Source organism: Plecotus auritus (assembly GCF_963455305.1).
Source record: "Plecotus auritus genome assembly, chromosome: 4".
Classification (NCBI taxonomy): Eukaryota; Metazoa; Chordata; class Mammalia; order Chiroptera; family Vespertilionidae; genus Plecotus; species Plecotus auritus.
In genome coordinates, this window is record NC_137775.1 from 87,977,548 (window position 1) to 87,989,583 (window position 12,036).

Sequence of the window (12,036 nt, forward strand, 5' to 3'; positions counted from 1 at the left end):
GAATTTGTCTTTTTTTAAGCCATTAAGTTTAAGGCACCTGTCGGATATCCCAAAGGAAATGTTCAGGAAATAGTTGAATGTGAGAATAGAGCTGGTGGAGATGGGTTTGTCTAAAAGGTAGTTGAGGTGTGTTGAGACAGGCGAAGTAGACAGGTGGAAGGGGCTTAACAAATCTCAGGTAGCTGAGGTATCTGATTGTCAGAGATTTTCCCTAGTGGCTGGCATCTTTGCTCCCTGTCTCTCTGAGCCCCAGCCCCTGCTGATGGTGCAAGATCTCCAAAGGAAAGGACTGAAGACAATTACCCAGTTGATTTCCACCTTAGAATTATTTCATTTACTACGCTGGTTTTGTAAAGGAAATGTTTAAAGCTTAGCAGCCAAGAAAGAAATCTTGATGGTTAATTTGGGCTCTACATTTTAAGTAGATAGTAACATTAATAAAATTCTGTTAGTGTGATTAGCCTTAATTTATATGAGATATTACTCTGGGCACTCCTATAATTGCTCTTTACAGTCTTTAAGGATTAGATAGAGGCACAAGCATAGATACAAATATAGATAGATATAAGCGTAGATAATGATTTGCTTGGATCTAGATATACGGAGGTGGTACAGCTAGAGCTAGCAGGCCAAATATCATCATCTTCCAGTCTGGGATTCATAATAGTAACAACTCACGCTCACTAAGCTCAGCAGCTTTCCAAGTTATTTAAATACACTAATTCACTTAATGCTCAGGACACCCCTATGAGGTCAATACTGTTATTTATCCCCATTTTACAGATAAGAAAACTGAGGTGTCAAATAGGTAAGTGGCTCAAGGTTGTACAAATCCCCGATCTAGGATTTGAACTAGAGTGGCCCTAGAGTCTATGCCAGTAATATGGCATTATGCTGCCCCACTTTACCTGTGTCTAATAGCTAAATCAATATTTAAATGCATTTGAAATGCAATTCCTGTGTGGAGATTGGATAAGCTGTAAAGGAGGCTGTGCCTGTCACCAATTACACATGCACAGTTAGAGCAAATATCTAGGCAGGGATGCTGGCAGCCACAGGAGCTCTTGCAGACAGACCAGCAGAGGAGAGAAGGTGGTGGCCCAGAGAAGGATGAAGCTGTCCTTAGCCCTCAGGAAATGGCCTGAACCAAGGCAGCCGTTGCTAGTGTAAACTGGAATATGGCAGCTATGAAAGGACTGTCAGATCTTTTCTTTGTATTTATCACTATGCAGGTATGTCCAATTTGTGGCATGTGACAGAGATCTGTGCCCTCAGTGCTCTCTCAGAGTTCCCAAGTGTGCCTGGTCCACCCCCTCCTACCCCCCATACATGGGGATGCTCCTCCCCATAGTCCCTGGGTGTTCAAAGACCCATTGGGAAACTTACAAGGGCACGAGTGTCCTGGGAGGCAGGCAGGGAGCATGTAGGCATGCAGGTATTTTGCTTGTCACACCCAGATTCTGTAGCCCCTGGGCACTTGGTGGAGTTAGTGTGACCTACCAGAACAAGGTAGGATTCAAGTGCTGGATTCAGGTGCTAGCAGGGTCTCACTCATCCAAAGGGTGGGCATGCTGCACAGAGTTAGACCCCACAAGGGCCCTGGGCACGCAGATTTCTTGCACCTACTGCCCCTTGCTAAACACCCACAGGACAGGTTTCAAGCACCCCCCTAACTTGTTTTCCCTCCTCATTTCTCCACCTTAGGTATTTACAAATGGGTTCATGAGGGGCAGGGACAGAGCCACCTATGATTCTTGGGCTGAAACTTTGCAAATGCAAATTTCTTGGCTCTCATTCTGGTGATTCAAACACTTAAGGAAGTGACTCTCATCAGTAAGAGTGATGTAAGCACCGGACTTATTTTAGCTGTTCTGAAAACCTATGCTCCAGACTGCTTGGTGATCATATCGTAGGCTCAGTCTCTTAGTCACATTTCCTAAAAAGTGAATGAAGCGTCAGTTTCAGCACCCTCATTTGCATGGACCTCTACCAAAACCTGGCAGGGCCCTGGCGTGTGCTCATCCATTTTTATAAAATTTGTAAAAGTTAAACCTTGTGCCTAATTTTGTATGATGTTGCTTCAAGAAGGCGTCCCAAGTTGTCAAAGCTTCAGGCTTCACAATACTTAGATGCGCCCCTGTTCAAAGAACTTTCCAGTTTACAGCCCCTGTACATTTTCTTAGTTTGGAGGGAGTTTTTTTGACAGCTATCAAAGGACTTTTCCAGTTCTAACTGTATAGATGATGGCTCAGTGGGATCAGAGAAATGGGACTTCCTTAAGTAAAGAAGTTAAAATGTGTCCTTGCATAGCAATGTTATCCTGCCACAGTGAACTTGAGGGCCACCACTAGGAATGAAAAAACAGAATCGAACACAGACTATGAAAAGTGAGAGTGAGTGGTGAAGCAATAAGGCTTTAGGATAAAGCGGGTCCCTCTGAGCCTGGGGTCAAGTTTGAGATCTGTCTCTCACAAGGACTCAGGGAAAAGAGTAATTACCTCTGCGCCTTTGCCAGTGAAGTATCTTTTCTTGGAGCAGTTATGTAGCATGAAGTCTGTCCACTTCTATTTTTTAATATATTTTTATTTATTTCAGAGAGGAAGGGAGAGGGTTAGAGGGATCGAAACATCAATGATGAGAGAGAATCATTAATTGGCTGCCTCCTGCACACCCCCTACTGGGGATTGAGCCCACAACCTGGGCATGTGCCCTGACTGGGAACCAAAAGGTGACCTCCTGGTTCATAGGTCGACACTCAACCACTGAGCCACACCAGCTGGGCTGTCCACTTCTTTTATCAGTAAAGAAGGGTTGAGATGCTGCTTTAAAAAGAACTCTTACCATTTGCAACAGCACAGTTGGACCTGGAGAGCATCATGCTAAGCGAAATAAGCCAGTCGGAGAAAGCTAAATATCACATGATCTCACTCATTTGTGGAATATAATGAACAACATAAATTGATGAACAAAAATAGATCCAGAGACATAGAAGCATTGAACAGACTGTCAAACCTCAGAAGGAAGGCGGAGGGCGGGGGGAGTGGTAAGAGATCAACCAAAGGACTTGTATGCATGCATATGAGCATGACCAATGGACACAGATAATAGGGGGATGGGGACATGTGCTGGGGGGGTGTGGTCAATGGGGGGAAAAGGAGACATATGTAAAGTTTTCAACAATAAAGAATTTTTTAAAGTTATAACAATATAAAAAATAAAATATAAATAAAAATATAAATGCTTTCTAAAAACAAACAAAAAAAGAAGGGTTGGGAGCCTCCTTTTCCTGCTGATTTTTTTATTTAGGAAATATCAAAACCACAACATACTAGTAATTTAAGACAAATCTTCCTGGCCTGTGAAATCATAGGTTAAAATCCAGATGTAAACCCCCACATGCAGGCCTGGTTACTCCTTTCACATAAGGAGTCTGCATCCTGGGAGATGTACAGTAACAGTCCTTTAGACGGCAGGCCCTCCTGGGTGGCCCGTAAAATCCAGTGTGATCCTTAAACTTAGATCTGCACATGACCTGTCGACAGCATCCATCGAGAGGTGATAAACCTGAATGAATTGTTTCATTCTTAGGCAGTTTCTGGGAGGTGTTATCTGACGGATGAGAGCCTTTCGATTTTGAGAGAAGCTGAATGTCTTATTAAGATAATTTATACCCAAAGGGATCGTGAGAGGAAATTGAAAAGTACATGAAGGCCCGCAGCACCGTTAGGAATGAAGATAAAGACACAGCTGGACTTCTCCTGCAGTCTTCAACGGCAGCACCTTCTCTCAGATGGACAAGGAACGCTGATGTTCTTGCTTTTCAGACTTCTCATTTGTTTGCATACCATCAATGATATTTGTGTAGTATAACCCACTTGAGCTCACTAATTCTGGTTTTGCTAACTAGTTAGTTGTGTGACTTTGTAAAGGCCATTAACTTCTCTGGCTTTCAGTTCCTTCATATGCTACTCAAAGATTATGATAATTCCAACACTCCCTCAAAGGGCCTGTTCAGTGAGATAATGCACTGAGTGGCCAGATTATTATGACCACCCGATGTTTGTAGGCAAATTAGCCGTACACTGCATCGTATGGGATATGGAAGCTGAAGGCCTGTTCGAACACCTTTGCTGTCTGCAGTTACCAAGATAAAACGTCTCCAATTCACACAGGAACACAAGGATTGGACAGTCGAGCATTGGAAAAAAGTCATGTGGTCCAATGAATCACGTCTCCAGTTGCATCATGCAGATGGCAGAGTGAGAATTTCACGGAAACAGCATGAAAGCATGCACCCCACATGCATGAGTACAACTCTTCAAGCTGGTGAGGGCAGTCTTATGGTTTGGGGCATGTTTTCCTGGCATGATTTGGGCCCTTTAATTCGTGTGGAACAATGTCTGAATAGCACAACATACCTAAGTATCGTTGCTGATCAAGTTCATCCTATCATGTTGATGGCGTATCCCAATGGAGATGGCTTCTTCCAACAAGACAATGCGCCATGCCACGGTGCTCATATTGTGCAGGAGTGGTTTCAAGAACATGAGGGAGACTTTACCTTGCTTAGGTGGCCCCACAATCACCAGATCTCAATCCAATTGAGCATTTGTGGGACGAAGTTAAAAGAGCCATCAGGTAGCTGGTTCCACAACCATTAAATCTCACAGAACTGGACAGTGCTATTCATCAGGCATGGTGTCAGATTCCTTGCATCACCTTTCAACATATCGTGGAGTCAATGCCAAGAAGAATCGCCGCAGTATTGAAGGCCAAAGGTGGCCCAACGAAGTACTGATGGGGTGGTCATAATAATATGGCCACTCGGTGTATATTAGACAGTATTATATATCTGAAGCCTGCCTGGTTTAGAGTTATATTGAAGATAATATTTTAAAATTCTACTATTCTATAAAATACTTTGCGGTTTTGTATCAATCAATCCAGTAGAATACATTGAACAATTTCCTCTTGGTCCTCCCTTACCCTCCCCCTGACACACACATGTGTATACACACCCCTGTCTTGCACACCTCACCCTAGAATGACCCACCTGTCTACTTACTGCTCTCCTAGAAAACAAATGGCCTAATTGTATTGGTTGGCTCTATTCAAACTGTATCATTCCCAGATTTAGTTGGTCACTGGTGCCGCATAGCTGCCTGTATTAGTTCCCTAGGGCTGCTGGAACCGAGTGGCTTACCAGTAAAGTAGCAGGAATATCTTGTCTCTCTGTTCTGGAGGCTGGAAGATCAAAATCAAGGTGTCAGCAGGGCCACGCTGTTGTCTCCTCTTAGCTTCAGGCAGTTGCAGTCTGTGGCATTCCATGGCTGGTAGATGCATCACTCCAATCCCCCCGTCTTCGTGTGAGGTTCTTCTTATGTCTCTGTCTTACAAGGTGTGTTCTTAGAAGGACAACAGTCATATTGGATTAGTCCCTCCCCCAAACACACACACTCCAGCATGACCTCATCTTAACTAATCACATGATCAATGATCCTATTAACAAATAAGGTCATATTCTGAGGTCCTGGGGACTCCAGCATATCTTTGGGGAGGGAAATAATTCAACCTGTAACACAGTCTTCAGATTCGTCCACACTTCTTTACTTAAGAAAGTCCCATTTCTCTGATCCCACTGACTCTTCTTACTTCTGACCACGACGGCTATTCTGCATCTTCTTCAAGCTCCTCAAGCTGTGTCTCCCTTCAATTTCTCTGCTTTGAACGGTGGGCTTCACCTTCCACTTCCCTGAGACCAAAATAAAAAGCCATCTTAGTTCTGCTTATTCAATTGCCAAACTCATGCACCCTTACCTTGTCAGCTCTCTCATAGGAGGAAATGCCTACAGCTCTTGTTTCCACCATCTCCCACCCTCCCTCTTTCCTGGCTCCTCTCTTCGTCAATTTCTTCAACCAATAAGTGTCTCCCCACATTACTAAGAATCTTCTCGTGACCCTTACGTCCCACATAGTTACCATCTCAGTTCCTGCTTTGACGTTGCCAAACTCTCTTTCTCCATTTTCCCTGCCATATTCATTCTTCAATCTATAGCATTCTCTATTTTACTGCACATCTGTTAAAATAGCTTTCAGTGGGATCACCTGTGGTCTCTCATTTGCCAAGACCAACCATCCTCATCCTATTAGCCTTTCACAGCTTTCACTTGCTATCATCATACTTCCCTGAATAACCTATCTCTTCTTTCTTAAGATTCTCACTAGTCCTCTTGTCTTCACCCCAGGGTGCAACCAAATTCTTACTTCTCTGATAATCTATTGCATAGCAGTTCTCAGAGGCTGGTCTGCCGACCAAAATTCCCAAGACCATTTCCTTTGAGGTCAAAACTATCTTCATAATAATACTAAAACAGTTTCCTTCTCAACTGTGTTGACATTCACACCCCTGGTGCAAAAGCGACTGTCTTTAGGGTATGAATCAATGCAGTGGCATCAAACTGTATTGGTGGTATTTGTATTCTTCACAGCCACATACTCATGGTTTAAATTTAGAAAAAGGAAAAGAAAAGTAAGAAGCAAAATACCAGTTTTTCATAAGAACGTCCTTGATGAAACAGTACAAATTAATTTTATTAACTCTACCCTTGAGCCTTTTTAGTAATCTGAATAACAATATGGAGGATACACATAATGCACTCTGTAGCAACCAAAAGACAGTGCTTGGCTTGAGGCAACAGTCTAAGCTGTCTGAAGCTGAATTGGGCAGGTATTTTTCTCATGGAACAAATTGTTGACTTGAAAAGATAACTAACAGGCAAGTTACAGTTACACAGACCTCGATATTTGGCAGCCATTTTCTCAAAAATGAATGAGTGAGCATGTACTTTAAGAAAATAATCAGCCCTAGCTGGTTTGGCTCAGTGGATAGAACGTCGGCCTGCAGACTGAGGGTCCCAGGTTCAATTCCGGTCAAGGGCACGTGCCTGGGTTGTGGGCTTGGTCCCCACTGTGAGGCGTGCAGGAGGCAACCAATCAATGATTCTCTCTCATTGTTGATGTTTCTATCTCTCTCTCCCTCTCCCTTCCTCTCTGAAATCAATAAAAATATATTTAAAAAAGAAAAGAAAAATAACCAACAGTGGTTGTTGCCGATGATAAAGAATAAACTTTCAAGCAAAAGCTAGAATTTTTGAAAATTTGTATCCGCCAGCATGAATCTGACAACTTTAGTAAGATAGGCGGTAATATTAATGAATGGCATTTTTGATATTGTGCAATGACAGGCGTTGACATTTGGAAAACCTGCATAACTTGGGAACCAATATTTTCTAAATGACTAATGCACACTTTACAGATCATGTGCAGGTAAAAAATCCATTAAAGATGCAAAATGGGTAAATGGATTTTAATATAATCAAAGATAACAGATTCAACATTACAATACACGTTTTAATGATGTATCAAGGAAGAATATTCGAAATTCATTGAAAGACTATTAAAACCCTCCTCCCTTTTCCAACTGCATATTTGAGCGAGGCCAGCTTTTCTTCATACCCTGGAGACAAAGCAGCATCCTGTTAACTGATCAAATACAGAGAATCCGGCATGAGAGTCCAGGTATCTTCTATTAAGTTAGAAATTATAGAAATTCGCAAAAAGGTAAAACAATGTCAATCTTCTTACTACCTTTTTCTTGTTTTGGAAAGGTAATTTTTTCATAAAATATTATTTTAACATATAATAGATTTAGAAATAAAAATTTCTTAATTTCTCAGTTTTAATTTCGAGTGTAATAAACATTGATAAATGAAACCCACATTTACAAAAGTCCTTTAGGGATCCCCCATAATTTTTAAGAGGATAGAAAGATTCTGAGACCAAAATTTGAGATCACTGCTGTAGGACTTTATTTAAACTAGTGGCTACAAAGGAAACTAAGAAGGCAATGAGGAATTTATTGGGTTTGTGGGGTACCAGACTGGAGGAAATTAGCAGCCAGAGGACAGCAAAATATTGCTGTGTGCCTGGTGGGAACCTGAGCATTAAAACCACAGAAGAGGTGCTAGAAGGGCAGGTGGAGGACCCCTGTGCTGACTTTGTTCTTTTTTTTTTTTTTTTTTTAAATATATTTTATTGATTTTTTACAGAGAGGAAGGAAGAGGGATAGAGAGTTAGAAACATCGATGAGAGAGAAACATCGATCAGCTGCCTCTTGCACACCCCCCACTGGGGATGTGCCCGCAGCCAAGTTACGTGCCCTTGACCGGAATCGAACCTGGGACCTTTCAGTCCACAGGCTGACGCTCTATCCACTGAGCCAAACCGGTTTTGGCCCTGACTTTGTTCTTGTCACTGTTTTGCCTAAGGGTCTGGCGGGTTCACTGTGCTAGATCTGCCTCTAACCAATTTGGTCTGGTATCATATTGCCTAAGCAAATGAAGTGTTTGCCATGTCACCAATGGGAAAAAAGTAGAGATGGCCAGCAAGTCCCTAATTCTTGGCCAGGTTTCACTCCCTCCTCCTGCCCTCCCTCGGCCATTTGTCCCTACATATTCCCGAAAAACTTGTGCAGAGAGGACACGTCAAGGAAATGCTATTTGCTTATTATTTTTATCATTGTAGAGTGTGGGCCCCAGATGGTCGAATGAAAACCGTGGCCACTGAGCTCTGGGCAGCACACCAGGGTTGGTGAAAGGGCTCTTTTGACTTGTGGGCCAAACCCCAGACAAGGGATGTCAAAGAGGTTTCTGTCATTTGCCAATTCCGGCTTGATGGGAGTAGCTGAAAGCCTTTGGTGAGGAGCAGTGGAGAAGGAAGTGCAATCATATTGACATCTGCCAAGGCCTCCCAACAGAGGCAGCACCTCGGCCATTGATTGTCACCCCTCCCTGAGCCCAGCAGGACTCCTTGGTTCCTTTCTCCTAATCCAGCCAGGCCCTTGAGGCCAAACAGCTCAACAACTGAGATGTGAGGCATTGTGAAGAAATATAGAATGAAAAGCAGTGAGTTAGACTCGAAGGAAATGAACACCTGCTCCCACCCCCCATCTTATCTTAATCTTACTGTTGATGCTGAGACCTTGGAGTGGGATAGGGAGGTGGAACTCCCAAACTGGAAATGGAAAAATAGAGCCACAGAGATGACCCAAGGATTTTATCCTAAAAAGGATGATTCTCTATGTTGCAATAAGTATTTTTAATCTCTTAATTCCTTCCATTTTTAAAAATTCCCCAAATTAATCAAACCACCATCTATGATTTGACCAGTTGAGAGGACTGTTATTATTATGAAGCAGAAAGCAATGCATTCCCAGGATTTCTGTTCAGGAAAACACAGGATTATGGGAAAGATTCCTTAATGAGCCCCCTTGGGGTGGTAGTTCAGGCCTCAGGCTTGGGAGTTGGCTGATCCGAAGGCCTGAGAAAGATGAGGGAAAAAAAAAAACTGCCAAGGAACAGATGAGAAAGAATGTTGTTTTGCTCTTGAAAGGGAAAGGGGAATAAGAACAGAGCCTGAAAAGGGGAGAAAGAACTCTTCAAATTCCATTCATATCATGAAACAAACAAACAAAAAAAGATGCTTTGAGTGTATTCTTTGGGGTTCTGGACTGAATAGCTATGATATAAAGAGAGAGTGTGCAGATACAAGAATTAAAAGGGGATTATAGATAGCCACACCTTGGGGAATCTCAGAAATGAGCAACAGCATTTGAAAGGATCACAAACCAGAGACCTGAGGGTCTGAGACAAGTTCTTGGGTGCCCAAAAAGTTCTTCTCTGACATGGCAACCTCAGAGTCAGTGATTTTACAACCCTACGTCACATTTTGCTCCTCTTAGATAAGGTCACACATGAGCCTTGGGTCAGTGTATTGCTATCCAGCTCTTGTTCTTATGAAAGCAGTTTTCTCTTCCTTTCAATCTAGCAGTGTAATTTTTTTCCATAGTTGAAAGCATCTCTATATTCAGGGTCATAAGGACTTTGACCAGTCAAGGCTCTGCAACTAACTGGCCATGTGACCATGGGCAAGTCATGATCTCTTCAGACCTCAGGGTCCTGATTGGTAAATTGATAGAGGTGGTGAGAGAAAAGTTGAGTTAATTATCCCTTAGGTCTATTTCAAATCAAAATTCATTGAATCTTACAGTATTAATCTTTCGTGCATCTCTATTCCCACTTGTACTCACTCTTATGACAATATACTTTTTATTGTAGAAATAAAAGAATCAGGATTTTTTAAAATATATTTTATTGATTTTTTTACAGAGAGGAAGGGAGAAGGATAGAGAGTTAGAAACATCAATGAGAGAGAAACATCGATCAGCTGCCTCCTGCACACCCCCCACTGGGGATGTGCCCGCAACCAAGGCACATGCCCTTGACCGGTATCGAACCCAGGACCCTTCAGTCTGCAGGCCGATGCTCTATCCAGTGAGCCAAACCGGCTTTGGCAGAATCAGGATTTTTAAAAATATGTTTTTATTGATTTCAAAGAGGAAGAGAGAGGGAGGGAGGGAGGGAGGGAGGGAAAGAGAGAGAGTCAGAGAGAGAGAAACATCAATGATGAGAGAGAATCATTGATCAGTTGCCTCCTGCATTCCCCACACTGGGTATAGAGCCTGCAATCCGGGCATATGCCCTGACTAGGAATCGAACCGTGATCTCCTGGTTCATAGGTTGACGCTCAACCACTGAGCAACACTGGCTGGGCAAGAATCTGAATTTTTTTAATAGAAGTTATTTCCTTATTGTCAATTTCTCCATTAAGAACACTCACTAATGGAAAAACAGTAATTTAACATGCACTGTTTTTGTTACTTATAATAAGGATATTTTTAAAGCTAAGAGGAGCCAGACAGATGGCATTATTATGTAAATTTTTTAGTTCTCTAAGTCTTTTCCTAATCATTTGGGCATTCTCTTATTTGTGTCTATGTCTGCCTCTCACATTAGATTGTTAGATCATTGTGAGTCGAAACAAAATGATACTCATCTCTGTGTTCTCCTAGAGGCCATGCATTTTACAAAGTGAGCATTTAATAGAGATTTGTTCAATTGACTTGCGAATTGCATTGAATCAAAAAACTAAATGATTGCTTTATATTGTGCTAGGCTTGGTTAGGCTGTGGAATAAAATTATCCCAATATCTCAGTGGTTTAGTGCAGTGGTCGGCAAACTCATTAGTCAACAGAGCCAAATATCAACAGTACAATAATTGAAATTTCTTTTGAGAGCCAAATTTTTTAAACTTAAACTTCTTCTAACGCCACTTCTTCAAAATAAACTCGCCCAGGCCGTGGTATTTTGTGGAAGAGCCACACTCAAGGGGCCAAAGAGCCGCATGTGGCTTGCGAGCCGCAGTTTGCCGACCACTGGTTTAGTGCAATAAAGGGCCTCTTTTTTCATTGTCAAGGCAGTCATCTACAGGATGGGGTGAGAATAGGGAGAAAGGTATTTGTACTCCACACAGGCATTCAGGGACCCAGGCTGAGGCCAGTCTGCTTCTGACTGCCGAGCACATGCCATCTTCAAGGAGAGAGACTGGAAATTTTCTCGAGCTTTTTTCCTGCCTTCTGCACACATGATCAGGACTAATCACATGGCACTAGGAGGGTTTGGGAAGTGTGGGCTACCATATATTTAGGCAAGAAAAATGCCACCAAGATCAATAATCACTACCAATGTCTGCCACCTGCTTTACTCAGTAGCTCTAATATTTTGGAGATAATGAACTTCTTTGAGAATCTTAGGGCAGCTCTGATCTCTCTCTCAAGGAAGAAACACAAGTGACAGAAACTTACTAAATATTTTGCATAACTTTCAGTTTTTTCATGCACTTTAAACCCCATTCACTCATATTCTCCAGATCCCTGGAGCCAGGTTATGGATCCTTTGACTGAATCCACAAGTGTGTTTAGCACCTGGTAACAGACCGACAGAAAGAAAAGAAAAAAAAAAAAAAACATGACCAGTTATCTCTCTTAATTTTATGTTGGGAACAGCCTGTTCATTTACGTAGCTATTTGTTTTTGTCAGATCAGGCATCATGGAAGATACATGACCAATGGATGTTCC

General features: G+C 42.3%; 1 protein-coding gene across 6 annotated transcripts in view; it reads left to right on the top strand.

Moving 5' to 3' along the window:
- The window catches only part of RCAN2 (regulator of calcineurin 2), a 266,676-nt gene that overhangs the window by 231,078 nt on the left and 23,562 nt on the right, over positions 1-12,036 (top strand). The window lies entirely within an intron of this gene.